The sequence below is a fragment of the Scylla paramamosain genome, chromosome 14 (genome assembly GCF_035594125.1).
Source record: "Scylla paramamosain isolate STU-SP2022 chromosome 14, ASM3559412v1, whole genome shotgun sequence".
In the NCBI taxonomy this organism is placed as follows: Eukaryota; Metazoa; Arthropoda; class Malacostraca; order Decapoda; family Portunidae; genus Scylla; species Scylla paramamosain.
The window spans coordinates 20,786,230-20,807,422 of NC_087164.1; the positions used below are offsets into that span (position 1 = coordinate 20,786,230).

Consider the following 21,193-nt stretch of genomic DNA (forward strand, 5'->3'; position numbering starts at 1 on the left):
ATTCTAGAGTAAGAGTCTCCGTCCCGTGGCTATTGGAAGAGGCAAATGATAAGTGAGGTGGGTGTTTGTAAATACCTCACACACACACACACACACACACACACACACACTATAGACAAATATACTGATACAGATAAATACATGCGTACTTTCATACTCGCATTTACATACATATACCTTCATACATACATACATACATACATACACACACACACTGCCTAACACATATTTCATTTATCACTTCTGTTTCCTCCACTGTTTCATTTTATTCTTTGCTTCTTACATCATTACTGTTCCAACGTACATCAGCCATTACTATTAGTCCCAGAAGGCAGTTTTGACGTAATATCCTCGACTCAGAAAAGTTTCAGTGATACCAACCTCACAGGAACAACTATCCACATCACTGCCACCACAAGACAACAGCAACCTTTACTTCTATTATTACGGAAACTTCAGAACGGTAAATGTGGGATAGTTAGAAGAATGACACTATGATATTGCACGATAATAATATTTCTAATAGTTTACTGCATTGCTTTTCTTGTATAATTTCTCTCTCTCTCTCTCTCTCTCTCTCTCTCTCTCTCTCTCTCTCTCTCTCTCTCTCTCTCTCTCTCTCTCTCTCTCTCTCTCTCTCTCTCCCCCCCACCTAAGTAAGACACAATAGGGTGGACAGTAGCCACTTCCCTTCACCTGGCGAGTCTACTTAGTGATTAGTGAAAAAGCCGAGTCACTGCCACGAGGTATCATATGGTGAGAGAGAGAGAGAGAGAGAGAGAGTGTGTGTGTGTTTATTAATATTCCAAATAAGTTGTGTTCATCAATAATAAGACTTAAGAATCCTCCCTTGTGTTACTTAATGGCCCAATCCAGTCACTCCGCTCTGTCTTTACCCTTCCCCCTTCCTATCTCTCTCTCGCCATCCCCTTTCCCATCCCCCTCGCTCTCCCCCACTGGCCCTCCCCTCCTCACAAATACTGCCGGAAGGGGAGTATCCTTCTACCATCTTGGGGAAAAACGCCTTTTATCCCTGTCCTGCCTCGTCTTCTCCACGCTTCACGTCACATCCTGGCATCTCCACTTGACCCACGGCGGCAGGAAAAAAAAAAAAAAAAGTCAAATGGTCGAAGTTTTAGAGATAATTTAATTTTGAAGTGGAAATGACGGCCATCTCCTCCCTTGTCTCTTCCAGTGCACAGTATATATGTATAAATAAATAAATAGATGACTAAATAGACAGTTTTTTTTCTTTTTATTTTAAATGGATTATCTTTCCACTGGTGCCTCCGCTTCTCTCTCTCTCTCTCTCTCTCTCTCTCTCTCTCTCTCTCTCTCTCTCTCTCTCTCTCTCTCTCTTCCCTTTTCGTACCTGAATGATCGTCAAATCTTTTTTTTAGGCGGTCGTTGCTCCGAGTTAGTAAACCAGTTAGCGTTGATTAATACACACCCGTCACGAATAACTTCCTGATTATGCTAATATCAATCTGGATGAAAAGTGTGGCTTCAGGCGCGACCAGGTAGTCTCCCTGTCCGCCTCCTCGCCTCCTTCTCGACACCACGACTCCCCCGATCCCTCCTGCCCCTCTCTTCTAGACTATTTTCCCACTCCCTACTGGAGAAGCTCAGGTAGCTTGTCTCTTCACATCTTAAGGCTTTTACACCTCTGTCTCGCATTTTCGTGTAGTTTCCTCCAGATCCTACGAATGTACTTTCCCACACCCCACTGGAGAAGCTTATTTAACTTTTCTCCACATCCTAAAGCTTTTAAATACTACTTTCTTGCCCTCTCCTGGAGAAACTCATATATATATTTTTTTTCACATATCTTAAGATTTTTACATCCCTACCTCACCCTCTCGTGTCTTCTCCAAATTCTACTTTCCTTCACGCCACTGGAGAGGTTCAGGCAACTTGTCTTTCCACATCCCGTGTCTCACCTTGTCTCGTCTTCTCCTGCTTCTGCTTTCCTTTACCTCACTAGAGAAGCCCAGGTATGTTCCTCTTCTCACACTTTAAAGCTTTTGTGCTCCTGCCTCGCCTCCGCTTCACAAGACCACGCAGGTTTATATGCTCTAATATTTTTAAGGAATTAAGATATGAAAATACGTAGTCCGCTGGAGCCTCAGTCACACCCATGATCTCACCTGCAGCACGGTTCACTGATTAACTTTCTATTCACAAAATTCCTTCACCTGATCCATGAAGAAGATGATTTGTAAACATCTCATTACCTGACTCTCCGTGCTCATTGTTCTTACTAAGGCAGCCGAGGCACACAGCTGATTGATCGTCATCTTCAGCGACTTGGTATCACGCTGAGATCTTAATTACCGTTCCAATTAAGAGATCGATTGGGGACCATTATGCATACTGATGGCCCCCACACTGTCCCGGCAGACCACCGCCTCGCCTCGCCTCGCCTGTCCACAGTAACGATTTCACTCGGGGCCCTCTGGTGCATGAGAGAGAGATAAAGAGAATATTTCCCTCTCTCTAAACCCAAAGTCTCCAGTGTCATTCTGCCAAACGAGGACGAAAGCCAAAGACCAGAAATACACACGAAAAAATGATAATCTATCCTTTTATCCCCTCCAAGCAAAATGTTCTGCCACTCAAACGTAACACTCTCATCGCTTACCATCACAACCATCACTTCCTGATCACCACCACCACCACCACCACCACCACCACCACCACCACCGCCACCACTATAAACCATTGCTGCAGGGTAACCGAAGCCCAGAACACCATCATCTCCAACACACAGCCAGAAAGAGAAACACTCGCTTGTCCCCCTTAAATATCACCGCCTCCACCGCCTCCACCACGGTATTTTGACCTCATCACGATCGTCAAAACACTTTCACCGCGAAGGGTCCTCTCTGCTCCGTCCCTCCTCCTCCTCCTCCTCCTCTTTCTCTTTCCTACTTCAGTCCTTCAGCCTTCACACCCTCCCGACACCTTCGCCCTGGGCACCCTCTCATCACCAGCGCCAAGAGACATCAACCTACATTGCTCTACTGCTCGCCTCAATTTCAGCGTTTCACCGCCTGACTTTCCGAAATTAACAAGCACTGAAATTTAGTGCCGTATAAATTACTCTCAACGTGCGTGTGTGTGTGTGTGTGTGTGTGTGTGTGTGTGTGTGTGTGTGGGTTTGATGTTGAGGTGTATTTGTAAGATGATGGTGATGATGGTGAGTAGGTGAAAGACAGAGGAGAGGATAGAGGAGGGAGAAGAGGAGGAGGGAAGGAAACATGAATAGAACAAAAAGAGGAAGACGAGAACGAAGAGAAAGACGACCACGAGGAAGAAAAGGAGAATTAGAAGACGAAAAGAACAACAAAAACAACAATAAAAAAAAAAACTACAACAACAACAAACAAGAAAGACGACACACACCTGAATGAACAACAGCCACAAAGATGACAACTAAAAACAAATCCTAAGACTGGAGCTTTTATTGATAACACGAAACATTCTAAACACTGAAATGTAAACCTTCCTTCTTTCACTAGCACCTCCCTCTTCTGAAGCCCCTTATACGTACCCCCTTCACTGTCCATTCACCGGTGTCCTCTCCTCTCCCTTCCCCATTCTTCTCACTTTAGCTCGGCGTCAAATTTGATCTGGTCAGCCCACCAACATCCATCAGGTCGATTAAGCTTAATAATACATTAAGACAAAGGATAGTGTGAAATATAGCCGCTAAAACCCACGCGTAGGAAAGACCTCACCTTAAAGTGGATCTAACGTTCCCCTCAATCTTCCTCTTGGAGATGTACTGCTCAAAAAAAGAAGAAAAAAGAACTCTTGGTATGTTTGGAGAGCCCGCGGTTTTGTAATTTGCATGGAAACGAACTTTCTGTTGTTTCATATGAATATACTCGTAAAAACAGACAGCTTTTTTATGTTAGTCAGGTAATAGATTCCTCACCTATAATCTAAACATCTGCATATACACAATTTTTACTGAAGGAGGTGCGTCCGTCATGTGCTCACGACTGGCCGCATCGAGGTTGTCGGGGGCAAATGCATCACTTGCTTGGAGAAGAATCAGCATCAGTCTTCCTGGCGGACTTGTACTGCTTGGATGCGACCGCGTGCAATCACTTAGCGTCACATAAACACGAGATCATATCAATTACTCGCCGCACTCCCACCATTACGGGTCATTGCATAAGATTACTGGCGATTACCACGGGGCCAGAGAGCATAGGCGAGGCGGGGAGGGCCGGGCCGGTTGGGACGTGGTGTGGCAAGCGGTGTGAGGGTGTGAGTCGGCCAGGTGGTCAGCATCGTCTGCCCCTAACACTGAGGACCCGCCGGTGTAGTGAAAAAGCAACACAAAGTCTTCAAGTTAAGAAGGTAACTATTTACTTGCATTTCCATTTCCGTAAAGACCACGTGGCAAGCATGGAATAGACGTCAGTCATGAGCGCAGTGTAAAATTTCCGTCACCAGTTCGATAAGGATCAGGCAGCAAGAAGCGCACCGCCGCTGCCACTTCTTTTCATCGCGGACGAAGAAGAAATTGAAATGGGCGTCACATCTGCGATAAGCGCATCCGACCAAAAATTGGAAGGTATGTGCCACCGCTTTCAGGAAAAAAAGTAGGTGAAGAAAGTGGAAAACCTGAGTCATTATGGAATAGAAACATTGTATTTACATGGCAATTTCAGCACATTTACTTTTTTCTGCGGTGTTTCATATATGGCGATAATGTTCTCCCTTTATTAAGTAAATGTTTTCTCCAAGTTACAAAAACCGGCACCGCCAAGTGTAAACGCGGCGCCGGGAAGCACAAGATCCTTGTCAAGAAGCAACATCACGGGCGTCGTGAAAAACAAAAAAGAAGCACGAACGAGAGGCTAATGGTGAGTAACTTGGCGTTTATGAAGTACAAATGCCGTAAAGATGCATAAAGATCAACATCATACGCTATTTACTCCCTCGCATTGTGTTTCTTGGAAAGTAAGTGTTGGAAATCCGTACACAGGAATCAATAGTATGCCTGGATAAAATAATAGGAAGGCATGATTCCTTGTGCTACATACAACACTTTGCAAAGGTTATCTTGGTAGCACCGCAAGGAGGGTACTTATTAGTGCGTATGTGTCTGCTGTAAATTATCTTCGTATTCCAAACTGCATTATGAATAGGAGAGCTGACCACCCGCCCTTCATTACTTGGAGGCGGCTTCCGGCGACAGTGGCAACCAGCAGGTCCACAGGTGCTAATTAGCTGCACTTTGTGGCTCCACCACTAATCACCGGAGTGTATCGAGAACTCTCCTTCTGCTTTATGACTGTCTGTCTCTGTCTCGCTATGAACATATCTACATCTATCTATCCATCTAACTGTCTAGTCTAATGTGTGTGTGTGTGTGTGTGTGTGTGTTTGCAAGTATATATATATATATATATATATATATATATATATATATATATATATATATATATATATATATATATATATATATATATATATATATATATATATATATATATATATATATATATATATATATATATATATATATATATATATATATATATATATATACCCTAGGTGTCTCTGAACCTATGAGTAATGCTGCGGGCTAAATCGTCGCGCATCGCAACTCCCGACCGCAGGAAATAAATTCCACCTGACAAGCACGCCATTCTTCTATACTGCAAATTGTCTGCTTGTTGAGCGAAAGGAGACCCGAGGAGAGATAATGGACTTTGGATCAACTTACTTTATCGTTTTATCTGCTTCTCGTTCCTGTATTGATTCTATAAAGCTGTCATTTTCCAGTACGACTTTATTCCCTTGATCGCACGGTCTTCCCTGCGCGGGCTCAAAGATGCCCCTCTTAGAGGCTCCTAAATCGCGTCCCACAGCTTCAGGAACAACAATCATGTCCTTATTTTTTCTTACATCATACCCAATTTGGAAGGCCGTGTACACACTTCTCGTTAATAAGTGCGGGAATGAGGGGTTGGGATGCGCCACAAGGCCGTCTCAGGTGCGATTTAGCGCTGCGCGGAGAGAAGAGGGACACCTCGCCCCGCGTCCGCCTCATGAAGACATCTGGGTAAGGACGTCTTCCCGTGATTCACACGAGTAAAAACTTAGCAGAACCCACCAATTGAGGGAAGCAATAGTAGTGTTCGGGGGAGGGATGTCACAGCACAAGCCAGGCGGTGCGTCACTCGCTATGGACCTCATTTGCGACACCGTGTTGTCTCCCGCCGCACCCCAACAGTTTCATTTCCAATGTGTCGAGAAATTGAATCAGCGGTAATCACATATATTTCTCCCGCCGAGCCATCAGTAATCAACGCCCTATCTGGGATCTTCCTCCTAGGCCAGATATCGATCAGCGAAGTGACCCGACGATCCGCCGCCTGCCTCCCCGAGCTGTGTGCCTGCAGTCTCTCACGGCATACCCGCCCTTGCTGACCTCAGTGCGCCCGTTATCTGATCGCCTTATCGATTGAAATACACGTTCAAGTGTGTGTGATATCCTAAAGTGTCGCTGCCTCGTGATGGACTGCTGATGGCGAGCCCGGGGCGAGACAGATAGGGCGAGGGAGCGACGAAAGGAAGGAGGGGTGGAGAGCTGGAGGATAAGAATGAGAAATTTTACGGCATGCAGAAGTTCAAGTACATATCACCGATACTTACAAAGAATTAACAAGATCAGCCACTGAACGATACGATGGCAAGACTCACGCGATAACCTCCATTCATAACACTCGTACTGAGACCTCCTGCTCCTCTTCCTCAAACACACACACACACGCAAGAAAAAAAAATAATTCATGAGTGCGCCCAAGTTTTTCCATCTCTCGCCGGCAAAATTCCATCTGCAGTTTCTTCTTCTTTTCTTTCTTTCTTTCATTGAAAGCGCGGGGAAAAACACGAAAAACACCACCTGCACTCACGCCACGAGGAACACACAACGCTGCCGTGACGAAGACTGAAAAAGACGTGGCGAGGAACTTCGAGCCAATGATTAAATTCACGCTTCTCTCACCACCTCTACCTCTGCTGCAGCCTGGGGTCCTCGGCAGCCTTGCTCACAGCCAGCCGACCCATTAAGTTCTCGTGCATCACCCTGACTGACTCCAAAGCTCCACTGAGGGGCGAACCACTTTACATTTCCTCTGCCGATGGTTGGTTCGCGTGGAAAATAGACTCGGAAATATTCAATAAGCTCACGCGAGAACCACAACACAAGGCTATCTTAGTGGAATCTATTGGGAAGAGAGAAAGAGAGAGAGAGAGAGAGAGAGAGAGAGAGAGAGAGAGAGAGAGAGAGAGAGAGAGAGAGAGAGAGAGAGAGAGAGAGAGAGAGAGAGAGAGGAATGTGGTAGAAAGTAAGAAAATTAAACAAACCAGACTTCATTAAAAAAATACAATGACGAAACATTTTTAGCTATGGAAAAAATAACACCAGCAAAAGAAACGAAAGGAAAATGTTAGCAGAGTTCAACATTAAGTTCACGAAAAAGAAAGTAGCGAGGGAGATAAGAAGAGAAAGAGCTAGTTTGGGAGGGAGGGAGGGAGAGGGGGGAAAGGAAGAGAGCAATGGTGTGTGATAATATATGACCTCAAGTAAATACAAAGAGCAGGAACTTCGACACTAAAAAGTTCCGCAACCTGTTTTTATGCAAAAAAAAAACAAACAAGAATGCGTGCGAACACACACACACACACACACACACACACACACACACACACACATCATGAAACGACCTTTGTAAAGTTACGTACTCTCAACAGACAAAGTTTTAGTCGTAATTAGTCACAAGTTTAAAATACAGCGAATGAAAGTGAGACTGGTTTTTCTCGCGGCGGGTCACGAAGACTGGGAAACTAGCCTGGGCTATCAGATCGTTCCGGGGAGAGTAAGTGTGAGAAAAGAGGAGAAATGGGTGAAAAGGAGAGGGAGAATGGGAGGTAAAGACAACAGACAAAGGTGAATATTAAGCAAGAATCAAGTGAAAGGGAGACTGAAATGTAAGAAAGGAAATAAAGGAACACGTAAGGTATCAAGAAAGAAGGGAAGATATTCTTAATTTTAGGTACTACACAGAGAGAAAGAGAGAGAGAGAGAGAGAGAGAGAAAGAGAGAGAGAGAGACCACGTACGTAGATAGATAAACACACACACACACACACACACACACACACACACACACACACACGAATATGTACGGGTAGGTCGACAGAAAGTTAATGGATAGTAATTAAAGTTAATCATGCAACACTGAGGGAACGTAAATTAAGCCCCAGGCCACGAGCTGGACATGTACACAAGCAGCGCCGCCACGATCAGTATTCGGGGCTCGTCCTCCTCCAGTCCCGCGAGTGACGTGTCGGCGAGGAAGCTTATCTTCGTCTATTTTTTCCCCTTTGGTAAATAATAACCCGTGATTTCTGTCGTCCGAGTAATACATCAGATGATAAGGATCTCCCTCCTGCGCAGACCGCCTGACCAGCGGCTACAATCGCCCACAGGTGCCCCGCTACCCCCCGCTCTCCTCTCCCACTCCAGAGCCACTGTCCCCGCCGGTGCCCACACACCCCGAGCCTAAATTAAACAATATACTCATCATCCTCTCACCCAGCCAGGAGCCTGACCTTCACATTCCCGTAGGCGTCTGCGATTGGTTCCTACGTGGCGGCAGCGTCCCAGGCCCGTGATGGATGGCAAGGAGTCACCGCCTGCCGCCACCGCCACCACCACTAGCCCACCAGGGGAGAGGAGGCCTTCAACAAACACTAACTACTCTGAACCAGTCCAACAAACCCCTTTAACTCAAGAAATGAAGCAGAAAACAAGTTGTATCTTTTATTTGTCTTGTTCATTGAAAACAAAAAGAAAATATGAAAAGTTTACGGGGAAAGAATCACCTTCACACCAGACCACCACGTCCCGCCACCTTCTCTCGCCCTCCACCTCAAGCTGCTTCGATTTTCACCGTGCACTCATTAGGGCAAGGCAAACACATGAGCCATCTGCCGGTGCTCGCCGTTGGTTTATAGGTCCGGCGTGTGTTTGTGAGGGAGTCTTATACGTCGGCATTAGCCTGGCAGCGCGGGGAAGTCGGCCATGCATATTCATGTGTTTGAGTCCGGTCCTCTCGTGGCGTTTGCTCAGTTCGTCCCACCGCTCATATTTATCACCTAGAGAGTGTCTCGTCTACGCGCCGCCAGGACCACGCCCGCATACAGACGTGCCCGAACCAATGTTTGACCCTGAAGTACGTGTCCCTCCCGAGCACGTGTCGTTGTACCCATTTTTTTTTCCTTTAAGCACACACACACACACACACATACACACACTGACATCCTCACTTCCACCTTCTCACTACACGAAGGTCTCACCCTCACACCTCACTCCTCGACCCCAGCACTGGCCCCACGTCCCTCCTCCCTTCGTCCTCCCTCGGACCTCAAGCCCTTTGACCTACATCACAGGTGGACTATGAGAACGATTCATTCGCCTCGCTTCAACCTTCCTATAGGGGACGCTTAGCCGGGCCCACCGCGTACTCTCCTCTTGTGACGCGTCCCACAATGCACGTTCCGTTAATTCATCACGCCCGCGTTTAAAATCAGAATACGAAAGTGAGTCTTGAGTCCGCACACAGGAACGAACGGGATCCACAAACCTCTAGTGACCCGAGGTTTTTATTAGGAAAACGATGCACACCAGATATTCACTGTACGTCAGGGAGGATTCTCGTCATACCAGCTACGTGCAAGATTGTAGTTTGGTAAATACTCTGGTGGATAGGCTCGTATTGGTGAGGTTAAGAGGCCTTGCACGTATGGAGGTTCACTGATGACTCTCGTGTGTGTGTGTGTGTGTGTGTGTGTGTGTGTGTGTGTGTGTGTGTGTGTGTGTGTGTGTGTGTGTGTGTGTGTGTGTGTGTGTGTGTGTGTGTGTGTGTGAACAGAGATGAAACATGAAAGAAAGAGAAGTAAAGGGACTGGAAATAAGCAATAAAGAGAGAAGAAAATGAAAAGAGAGATTGAAAATTAAAGAGAGAAGTAAATGAATAGGAAATGGAAGAGAAAATAAGAGAGAGAGAGAGAGAGAGAGAGAGAGAGAGAGAGAGAGAGAGAGAGAGAGAGAGAGAGAAAGGGGAGGGACAAAGTAAAAAAGTCAATATACCACATAGAAACAAAGGTGAACAACACACAAAAAACTGAATCTCAAGTAACACATTCACACACACACACACACACACACACACACACACACACACACACACACACACACACACACACACTCCGGCAGATCTCCTAAACAACATCGTCATCATGATTATTCCCAGTAAACATCACACGCTCACTTTTATTTCTCGTATCAGTTCTGGCCAAGAGCTTCCCATAATATTGACTACTCCTTATAAGCTCTATTGCAAACAGCCACCTCCTCACCACCGCCTTGCTATATGCCTCCGCAACACTAAAGATAAAATAACCGCAGAAAAAAACACACCTGACCATCTGCCTCTCACAAAAAAAAAAGGGAGAAAATAGATTGTATTGCCTCATTATGAATTTCTGGAGACTTAGAAACACAACTTAGCGTCTCAGGAAGTAAGGAAAAAATTGGTGAGTGACTTTACGTTTTCTATGAGCAGGAAATGTGGCTTTTGTTTTTAGTCGTTTTCTCCTCTTGTTTTACCTGCGTGTAGGTTGCCACCTCATAATTGTATTCGGTGTCACGTGCAGCAGCCTCTCCCGTCCAGAGGAGCAAATAGTTCATTATATTCAGAGAGAGAGAGAGAGAGAGAGAGAGAGAAAGTTAGTCTACCTACCTTTGCACGCTTAGATAATTTTTAAACATATTCTTAAAACATCTTTTGAAATTTTTGTAATCCACTATCATCTCATTGTTGTAATTATCTTCGTAATGGCTATCACTCGTTCTTTGGGTCAGGTTATTTTGTTCACCAAGACTTTATATTTTGCAGTTATTATGATCACCATTACAGGTATTATCATTCTTCCTTTTCTTCTTCTTTCTCCTCTTCCTTTCATTATTATTATTATTATTAGTAGTAGTAGTAGTAGTAGTATAGTAGTATAGTAGTAGTAGTAGTAGTAGTAGTAGTAGTATCATCTTCACTATCATCACCATTATTATTATCATTATCACCAAAAATATTATCTCCATTAGAGAGAGAGAGAGAGAGAGAGAGAGAGAGAGAGAGAGAGTGTGTGTGTGTGTGTGTGTGTGTGTGTGTGTGTGTGTAAATTTTTATTGCTTTATGACTTCAAACACAACTTGATAACCTCAATTTTTTTCTCTCTCCATCCCTGACAAAAGCCAACATTCCACAGGCCACGTTAGAGCAGGGCTGCTGGACTTAACGAAGACACAACATTTTTTCGAGCTATTCAGGTTGAGTCTGAACATTAAAAGAGACATTCCTCACAGTTAACAACAACAACAAGGTGGTAACCCGACTGGAAATAACAAAAAAATAAATAAATAATAGTAATAATAATAATAATAATAATAATAATAAACAAGGGAGAAAGAAATATCAGTTAAGTCAACAGAACTAAAACATCGTAAATTAATGTAAGTAAAAATTAAGTAAAGAGAAAATCTATAGGAAAGTGAGATGTCCAGACTGGAGATAAGAAATAATAGCACAAAAAAAAAAAAATAAATAAATAAGGATCATTTAAGTCAACAAAACTAAAACCTCATAACCTAATTTCAACAAAGAATACAGTAAAGAGAAACTTACAGGAAATGAAGATACCCAGACTGGAAAAACAGAAAAAAGTCACCCAACAGGAAGGAAAAAAGTTAAATCAATAAGAGTACAACCTCGTAACCTAATATAACTAAAAAATACCTATAGACAATTCAAGAACAGTTAAGTAATTACAGACAACCACGTCTGGCACACGGCGGGCGTCACCCACACACACATCGGCCAACATAAACAGCGGTGGGTGATGATATTCATGAGAGAACATACCTGAGCGGGGTCCAGGCGGCTCATTAGGCGACTTATGGTCCTGGGGTTAGCTGGTATCGCGGGAGGCATCTGGCGGCGGCCGAGGAGTATCACCGATTGTCATATAAACAGGTCCGGAAAACTGGCCGTGCCGCTGCTATCTTGTACCATCTACGGGGGTTCGCGGGGCAAGGCCAAGGCAGCTGCAAGGTTAAAGAGTTGCTGTTACGAGCATATTACGGCAACTTGTGGGACTTACCTCGTGAGGGCTTGAGACTTGACTTTCTCTTTTTTTTTTATATATAGAGTGAGATTTGCATAGATGTGTGTTAGGAGTGTGGGGAAGGGGTAGTATTCATGGGTGTTATAAAGTGAATGCGGGGGAGTGGAAACTATGCATATCGCAGGCATGTAGCGGTGGTGTCGAAGAGGATTAGAGTGTTGTTGAATGCATGAGTAGAGCAGATATCAAAGGACCTGTTGGGTTATAAAGAGGGTATATGTTGTGTGCTGCAAGTAGAGAAAATATTAACTGCAGCTGCGTGGGTATTCTACGAGCTGAAGGGAATTTGAGAACAAGGACACTTGACTCATCGTTACTGCCTTGTGTGTCATCTAGGAACAGTAAACGACCCACCACCAATACTACTGCAATATTAAACTCATGCTACTAATACCAGTACCACTATTGTCCCTATTAATTTTACCATTTCCGCTCTCCACTTGTACAATGTCCATATACTATTTTCACCAGAATCACCACTACTACCCCTAACAACTGTTATCACAACTAATAGCATCACAACAGTACTAATAAAATTAATAGAGAAAATAAGATCAGAATTCAACTTTTTGGTTACTCATTCTCAGGCAGCAGTTCAAGACAGTAAGGTGACCAATCAAGTCGACGGTTGTGAGTGAACAGAGTCTGACTTCCAGTACATTCCTCTGACAAAAGCTTCACTGACAGAGCCACGCGATCATTTAAGAGTTTGGTTTCCTCTATCTTCATCTCTCATCACACGTCTCTTGTCTGTCGGCGGATATCAATCGGCCTCTCTTGATATGGCGCTGCAGTGAGAGTCTTAAATCCTCGTCTCATGGACAAGGGTTCGAGCCTCAGCCGCATGCCAATTAATAGGAGAAGTAACGCTTTCTTGTCACCTTAGTCATCCTGATTATGCAACGCTGGCATGGAGTCATCCTCGCAGTCTCCTCTCACACAGTTGACTTTTATTGCAGCCCAACTCCTTATCTCGATTAGATGGCTTATTTTCAAGACTAGTAAGACATCTAAATTTCCATCTTGTGTTGTACTAGATCAACTGCGGTTTTTCCCTCACTCAGCTCACTTATACTTACTCAATTGAGATTAAAACGTTTATTTCTGTGTTGGTAATAGGATCCAAGATTGTGCGCCCTTCAGTAGCTAAGGTGTGTTTATCCACGTAGGCTAGGCAGATGGTGTGTGTGTGTGTGTGTGTGTGTGTGTGTGTGTATGTGTGTGTGAAGGTGGGTAGGTGTGTACAATATGCTTCCAACTCAACGTACAGTTTTAGATAATATACAGTCTTGCCACGAAAACAATAATAATAATAATAATAATTCGCAATACACATATGCTACTAACTGTATTCATCAGCACACACACAATTACAAATGGAACAATCATATTTACAGAGAAATTAATAAAATACCACATATTTATAAATTAGAGATTATAATATATATGTACGAGTATTTAGCTAAGTGTACAACGCATGATACTTATTGCCCTCATATTATGCCTTCCTTCGCATCTTACCTCCCTTTACTTTCCAGCAGACTCAGCGGCAAAATACTGGTATAGACTAAATCTGCACACGAAGGAAATATTTTTTGAGCCAGCAATCACTTAGACCTTGAGATACACTAGTTCTAAAACCGTCTGGTCGCGTGCTTCAAGATATCATGAATTGAGGAAAACTTCAAATATAAAACCAGGCGTACAATGATTCAGGAAAACCACTTGCAGCTTTAGGAACATTGCGTATTTTCTTTTGCACTTTTTTTCCGTACTAAACTCTTAATACACTAGTTCCTGGTAGTACTTGTCTATGAATTTGTAGTGTTTACGTTTATAATTCCTGCGCAAAAAGAGAATAAAAAGAGAGTTATGATAAGAAAAAGCAGAGAGAGAGAGAGAGAGAGAGAGAGAGAGAGAGAGAGAGAGAGAGAGAGAGAGGGGGGGAGAGGGAGAGAGAGTGAGTTCGCTCCTCTCCCAGTTAGATAGGCAACGATCACTTACGTACTAAGTTGGTCGATAATTGGAGACAGTTATGGAAATAAGTATATTTTCGTAGGACTTATTTGCTTCTATTAGTCAATATGCTGCCTCTCTCTCTCTCTCTCTCTCTCTCTCTCTCTCTCTCTCTCTCTCTCTCATGGCAGAGTATGTAGTGAAGCTGACTGCCACAAATTATGGCTAAGAATACGTTTTACGACTACGGAAAGATGTGGACAATTTACGATTTCGTTTTCAGCTACCTCGTTTGCCTCTCTTCTTCCCTCCCCCGTCACCCACATGGACTCCACACTGCGTGCCGTCCTCCCTGTGTCGTTCCTTCGCTCCCTCTCTCCATCACGTTACGGGTCCGGCCTGCATGTCGTTGTTTGTCCAAGTCGCTCTAACACTAAGTCAAGAAGGTAATGTGTCGCGCATCCCTTTGGTCGCCGCGAGATTAGACGGTATCTCCCGACGAGAGGCGGAGACTGTTCCCACTACCCAGCTTTCCTCCCTCCCTTTCCCTCCTCCCTTCTCTCCCTCCCTCAGAATCGCGTTGTCCCTTCAGGAAGCTCCAGTGAGTCTCCGTGAGATTTACAGCATCCCGCTCCCCACCGAGACAATGATCTGTAGGGGACGCCATCACTTTTATATCTGAAGAGATTAAATTACTCCTACCACCGATGGTTATCTCTGAGGGGCCGTCATGGCGGGTGTTATTGGTGACTCGGGGCCTTGATGGGGCGATAACAGCGCTACCCGCCGCCTAACTACCACCCGTGTCATTCAGTCTGGCTGCTTAAGAAGGTTTCACTTGAGGGAGTTAGCCACGTGGTATTTGCCTCTTTAGTTGATCTGACAAGTGTAATAGTAATGGACGGGGAGGCGGTGTGAGCGGCGGAGAGGGAGATGGCGGTGGCGGCGCTGCAGGGACAGTCGCGGCGGCTTAATGCATGCAGATCAGCCGCGGTGGTCCATCCCGTCACCTCAATGACCTGCGGACGTGCGCTCGCTGCCGACAACAGCGAAGTACTCTGAAACCCGCGTCGCGTTCTCCTCCACCACCGCCGAGGAAGGATATTAATTGAGAGTACACTTCCTGTAACATGATCACGTGTCGGTACACAAACCAGTCTCACGTCGATACCGAGAAAAGAGGAAGGCGCTGCTTGAAGGTAAGGGGGGAGCGTCGGAGTGATTAGTAGGCTGAGTGCAGGACCCTTGAACATCCGCGATGCGACTCGTCACATGAACGGTCTGCTGCCTCACCTCACCGCCCAGGGTTCCTTGGCCGCTCTGCTCAAGGTATCATCAGGAGTGAACGTTTTATTGTTTCTGCAAAGTGTTTTTCATCAGATAACATCAAAATACTCACAAGATTAAGCAAATCATGTTCTTTTCTTCTAGGTTTTAAATAAACATCATACTTCATAACTCCATTGAAAACCTTCCACATAATGCAAAATACCGGTTAGATAACGCCGAGTATAAGTCCCGCCGTGGTTCAGGCGTAGAAAGGCTAACAACGAAAGCGTTATGATGAAGTTTTCATCGCGTGCAGCTTCTTTTAATCAAGATTTCCGAATGTAACATGTCTCAAGTCATTCCACTTTCCAGAGCGTCCCTCGGTGACCACCATACGCTCCTGCATTACGAGTCAAGATCCACAGTCGAATCCAAGCAAAAATTTTCTATTGCCATAAGTGTAGAATAAGCCCACGTTCAGTGAGACCTGGATGAAAAAAAATATAGTTCGTCAAAGTGTACGATGCAAAATGCTAATAAGCTGCCTCATTAATCTGCCCTGATCCTCTTCCCTATCAGTGACCACGACCCTCCCCACCAACACTCACGCCGGGGCGAGCGCTGTCCACCGGTAGGAGGCGGAGTCACCTCACGACCTCCACCTCACGCTCCACCGGCCGCTGGAAGGCTGGGGAGCAGCGTGGGGATGTGGAGGGGCGACTGGAGCTCTGGAAATGTGAAACTTCTCCCTCCAAAGGCATCCAAACGGGTGGCAATATTTTTTGAAAATGCACTACAGTCTCTTTTCATTACCTCAGGTGGAGTTTGCTGCATACTCACAAGACGCAACAATTTTGTGCTCACAGGAGAATAGCTTTTTTTACTGCCCTTCCCTTTTGAATGACTGGGATGAGGGAGGGGGAGGGGTAGGGAATATGTGAGTGTAATGTATGTCTGTAAGAGGGCGCGCTCGCGCACGTTTATGAGTGATTCATTTATGTGTAGCCATGAACTTCTCACGTTTCTCGATCTGCACTGATCACACAGATGAGGACGATCTGCGTCGCACACACGAGTCCCTGGAGCACAGGCCAGCGTGGGAACGTATCTGCCTGGCGCGAATCGTTTTCCTTCTCACCTGACACATTCTTTTTGATTACTTCACTCAACGGCCTCGAAATTACGGATCAGTCGCCCTTAACGATAATCTAAACAGTTCCAGATTTTCGCAATGTAGTTCGGCATGAAGTACAGAAAATCAGCCGAGACCAATCAGGGCGTCTGCCGGGATGACGCACGCAATGGTTAGTGACGCGGCGCTCAGTGTTCAGCATCACCATCAGGCGTCATGAGGCAGTCACGTCCTGGCCGCGGCAGAGGTGATGCAGCGTTCCCGCCTAGCCTAAAAGAAGGTCGATAAAAGTAAAAAGGAAAGATGTGGAGTGCGGTTAAGAAGATATCGGCATGAAAACGAAAAACGTTGCAAGGATAAGTATCGTCGCGAATTATTTTCTGCGAAATGACAAAACCAATTAGTATCCAGCAGCCGATTGGTGCCGCCTTGCTGACTCCACGCTTCGATGAAATAGAATTAATTCAAAGTAACAGCATTATAAGATTTCACGGCTATACATTTTTTAACATTAGTTGGCACCGAGCCTCCAATGTTTAACTCAGGTAAAGCGTAATGTACAGGTTCAGTAGGTCTAAATTCATTCCTAAAGACACGTCAACATATATCATTGAAACACAGCCAAGGTGTTTCCCTTCCCGAAGTTTCCAGGAACGTCATCGTCATTCTCATTATTATTATCTCATGCCTCTATGATTCCACTGGTTGATGAAAGGCCTACCACAACTTTCTTCACTCATTTTTTTTTTCTTTTTTGTCAGCTGCCCGTCTGTTCAGTTAGAGAGACGGGAACACAGCGTCAAAACACACTCCCGTTATGTTCACTCACTCCACCCAGCACGAGGCGAACAGCGTACACGAGGCAACACCCACACCCCACCAGCAGGGAAATCAACTCAAGCAGCGCACTGCCTAACCACCTCTGCAATGGTAAATCAGATTATACTCATTCTATTTCCACCGCCAAGGAGAAAAATAATAATCACACTTTTCTTCCCGAAGGTTTTATTCTCTTCTCAGCGTCCAACAAAACCATGCCAAGTCTTCTTTCGCAACTCCCAAGGTCTCTGCAAAAATTTACAGCTTCCTCCAGAAAATTGTAACCTCACGCGCAATTTCAGATAACTTTCTTTACTTCTCTCAAAGGCCCTCAGCATCTTATCAACTATTATCCTCCCTCGTGAGCTCAGAGAACATAACCTTACATGTAACCAACCACTAATGACCTCATTCTCCCTCTAGTACCTCCAAATCTCTCTCCGAACAAACCCTCTTCCCCTCAGACAGCTGTGGGTTCCCTCCTTCCTCTCCCCTCCCCTGCACTGCACATTTTCAGCCATTAGCGTCGCGTTGCCGGCGATATCTGATAATTAAACCATTTACTTGTATCTAATAAGTTTTGCGGTCCGCGACGAGTTTCATGGTAATTAGCCATTTCACTCGTCTTTAACAAATTCGCTGACCTCCGCCTGAGTTACTAGCCACTAACGGCCTCGCTGCTCTTTAAGAAATTTATTGGCCGTATGTGATGTTACTGATCATTAAATGTTTTGCCGAGCTGCAGCGAATTAACTTCCATTACCCATTTCACTGGTCATGGTCGGTTGAAAGGTCGGCAGGCAACTTTACCTACCAACCATTATCGTTTTCTAGTTACCGCTAATGAATTTACCTTCCCGAACTCAAATATATGTGGCACTAACTCTGTGACAGGTTTTTCACTTTACATACGAACACAACACGCGGCATTAACTGGAATGTTTTTATTTAATTTTATTGAGAACTAACTGACTAAGGACCTAAAACACTTAATTAGGTCTTAGTAAATAGGCAAAACAGTCTAATTTCTCTGGATTTCAAGTACATTCCGGCGTGCGTTTCTCCGGGTGGGGCGTTCCTTGCATAACTAAAGGAAGTGTACTCGTAATTGGATGGAGGGAAGGGTGCGACGCGGCAAGCGACAGTTAGACGTGAGATGAGCAGCAGACTCCAGCACTATCAATTCAGATATGAAAAAGATACTTCAAGGACAAAGCAATCTCCACCATCGGATGGAAGAGATGAGTAGTAAGAATCAGCTCTACCTCTTCATTCCTACCACAACTGCTACTGCTAATATTACTATTCTTATTACTAGCATTATTATTAACAACAACAACAACAACAACAAATGACAATAACAGAATCACTCCTTATATTACTGCAATAACAATTCGTAAACAATATCTGTTACGCATAAAACCAACTTATTCACCTACGTATGCCACTCTCCCTAGTACACAAACAAGGGCCAAGTCACAAAAAATATATGCGTGGCGAGGCAGAGGCAGAGAGTGTGCGTGATTGCAGGTGAAGAGGGAGACGTAATCACAACAGGAAATTGATTGCGCCTTCTTTGTTGCAATAAAGCTCTGTCAAATTACTAATTACTGTCACCTTTTGGGAGGGAGGCGCAAGAAACGGGTCCTGGACAATCTGGTGGTAATGCGGCGACACACCTGAGATAAAAGACTTGCTAATGTGACGCGGCAAGACAGGTGTTCCAGATGAGCACCAAGAGGGAGGGTTCCTGGGCACGACTTTCTCCGCACGTTGCTTACTGCTGATGAGGTCCGTTTTCTTTCGCCAGACACGCTTAACACGGCATACAGACTCAGGCTCATCTAGAACAATTGAAAGTGTCCCTCCCTCGCTAATGGTGAAAGCAGAAGCGTGCTGTCGTTACCTTAAATATAATCTGGGTATATACCATACTTTATAACACTACTTATTTTCATTTAATTTCCTTTTGTTAAGCTTTTTTTCCCAGGGTCCATCGCCTCCAATAGTTTAATTTCGTATTAATGAGAGGTCTCGGGTGTTCGCCACGGCCATTATTTTGTAAGGAAATGATGTTTTAGGAAGACAGGTAAAAACGCCACTTTTTCAACACCTCGCAGTGACCAGGAGTAATTAAGCAGGAGCCTCGTGCACCTGCGGCGGGAGGAGGGAGGCGGGAGGCTCGAGATGGGAGGAGGGAAGTGGCAGGCTCTGTCTCTTGTTCTTGCTGATTTTCTTTTTTATTGCTACTAATTATAATGCTATTTGTTGTCCTTGTTATTTGCTGTTGTTTCTTATTATTGTTACTGCAGTTTAGATGATGATTATGATTCCTAACAGTATGATATGATGTTACTGCCTCTTTTACTCTTAGTCGAATGGCTGACAATGCTGATTTACCTTGAAAAACTTTTATCTTGTAACTACTATCCTCGGCAGATTAAAAAGAAATGGTTACAATGAACGAACAGGTTATTCACCGTCTGAGTGTGAGTGTGTGTGTGTGTGTGTGTGTGTGTGTGTGTGTGTGTGTGTGTGTGTGTGTGTGTGTGTGTGTGTGTCCTGCCTTGACGGTTATTTTTTCCCCTCTTTCAGCATGGCGCTCCAGTCTCTCTCTGTCTTCCATAAACCCACTTTAATAAGATAAGATTGCCGCCAAGTGACGGCGGGGTTCAATGGAAGCTACGTTACGAGACACTGACCTTCACTCTTTTATCGTTTATTGACAGCAAGTGTGTGGCGGCAGCGAGAGGCTGAGAGAGTGTGTGTGCTTGGTCACTCACTCCTTAGGGCGCTGCTTTGGAAAGTCCTTGGAAGATGTGCGACTGTCCTTGGTGTCCACTCATTGAGAACTGGACCAAAGCGCACCTCACACAACTAGTACCCGCGTCAAGTCTCACTACGGTAATGAGTCGAAGAGGTACTGATGTTACTACAGCCTCGAGGGAAGCTGGTCTTGATGTGTGAATGTCGTGTGTCGGTGCCTCGCCTGTCGCATTACTCTTGGTGGTGCAGTACGGAACCTCAATTAAAGGTAAGCGGCGAGATAACAGAGCAGTGCGTTCCCTCCAAGGTCAAGAAACGCCACAAAAACTTGCCGGCGAATTTATAGAAACATTCATCCGACAAGTTACTGGTTTTATCCCCCGCGGCATCCACATTATCTGACGTACACCCCCATCTACCTTGCTATAAAAAATGACACTGCGATACGAATCTAGGGTCATCGAAATAAAATCCATACTAGGGCAGCATCAACCTTGGGTATACTGTGGAACCCCATTAGAAAACAGTACGGTTCATGGTACAGACGGAATACATTATGAACTAGCAAGCGTTTCTCCTCTAGCTTGCTTACGTAAGGGAGAGAAGAAAGCTTAGGGTCTTGGAAAACATACAATGTGTCTCACATAACTTAAGGGAATCCAGGTAATGCATGTTAATAACAATACATATATTTTCGTAACTTTTTTTCTATTGACACAGTGTATGTTTTTTTTTTCTTTTTAATGGTTATTTGAGGAAGAATATCTTATACAATTTGAAACCCATGTTACGTGTGTGTGTGTGTGTGTGTGTGTGTGTGTGTCTCCAGCCGCGTGCTCGTAAATTTCTCCTCATGCTAATCTAATAATGTCTGGATATGCAGTGTATATTACCACGCGAATTCTCGAGTATTCACTGTCGCCGCAGTTTCTCATGTCGACACTAAAGTTTACGTCATCATAAAAAAATAATTTATGGC

At 44.6% G+C, this 21,193-nt stretch overlaps 1 long non-coding RNA gene across 1 annotated transcript in view; it reads right to left on the reverse strand.

The window, feature by feature from the left end:
• Nucleotides 1–21,193, reverse strand: part of LOC135106997 (uncharacterized) — a 44,890-nt gene that overhangs the window by 6,495 nt on the left and 17,202 nt on the right. Inside the window, exon 3 of the long non-coding RNA XR_010271540.1 lies at nucleotides 12,011–12,192. This is a non-coding gene — a long non-coding RNA (uncharacterized LOC135106997). The remainder of the gene's footprint in view (nucleotides 1–12,010; nucleotides 12,193–21,193) is intronic.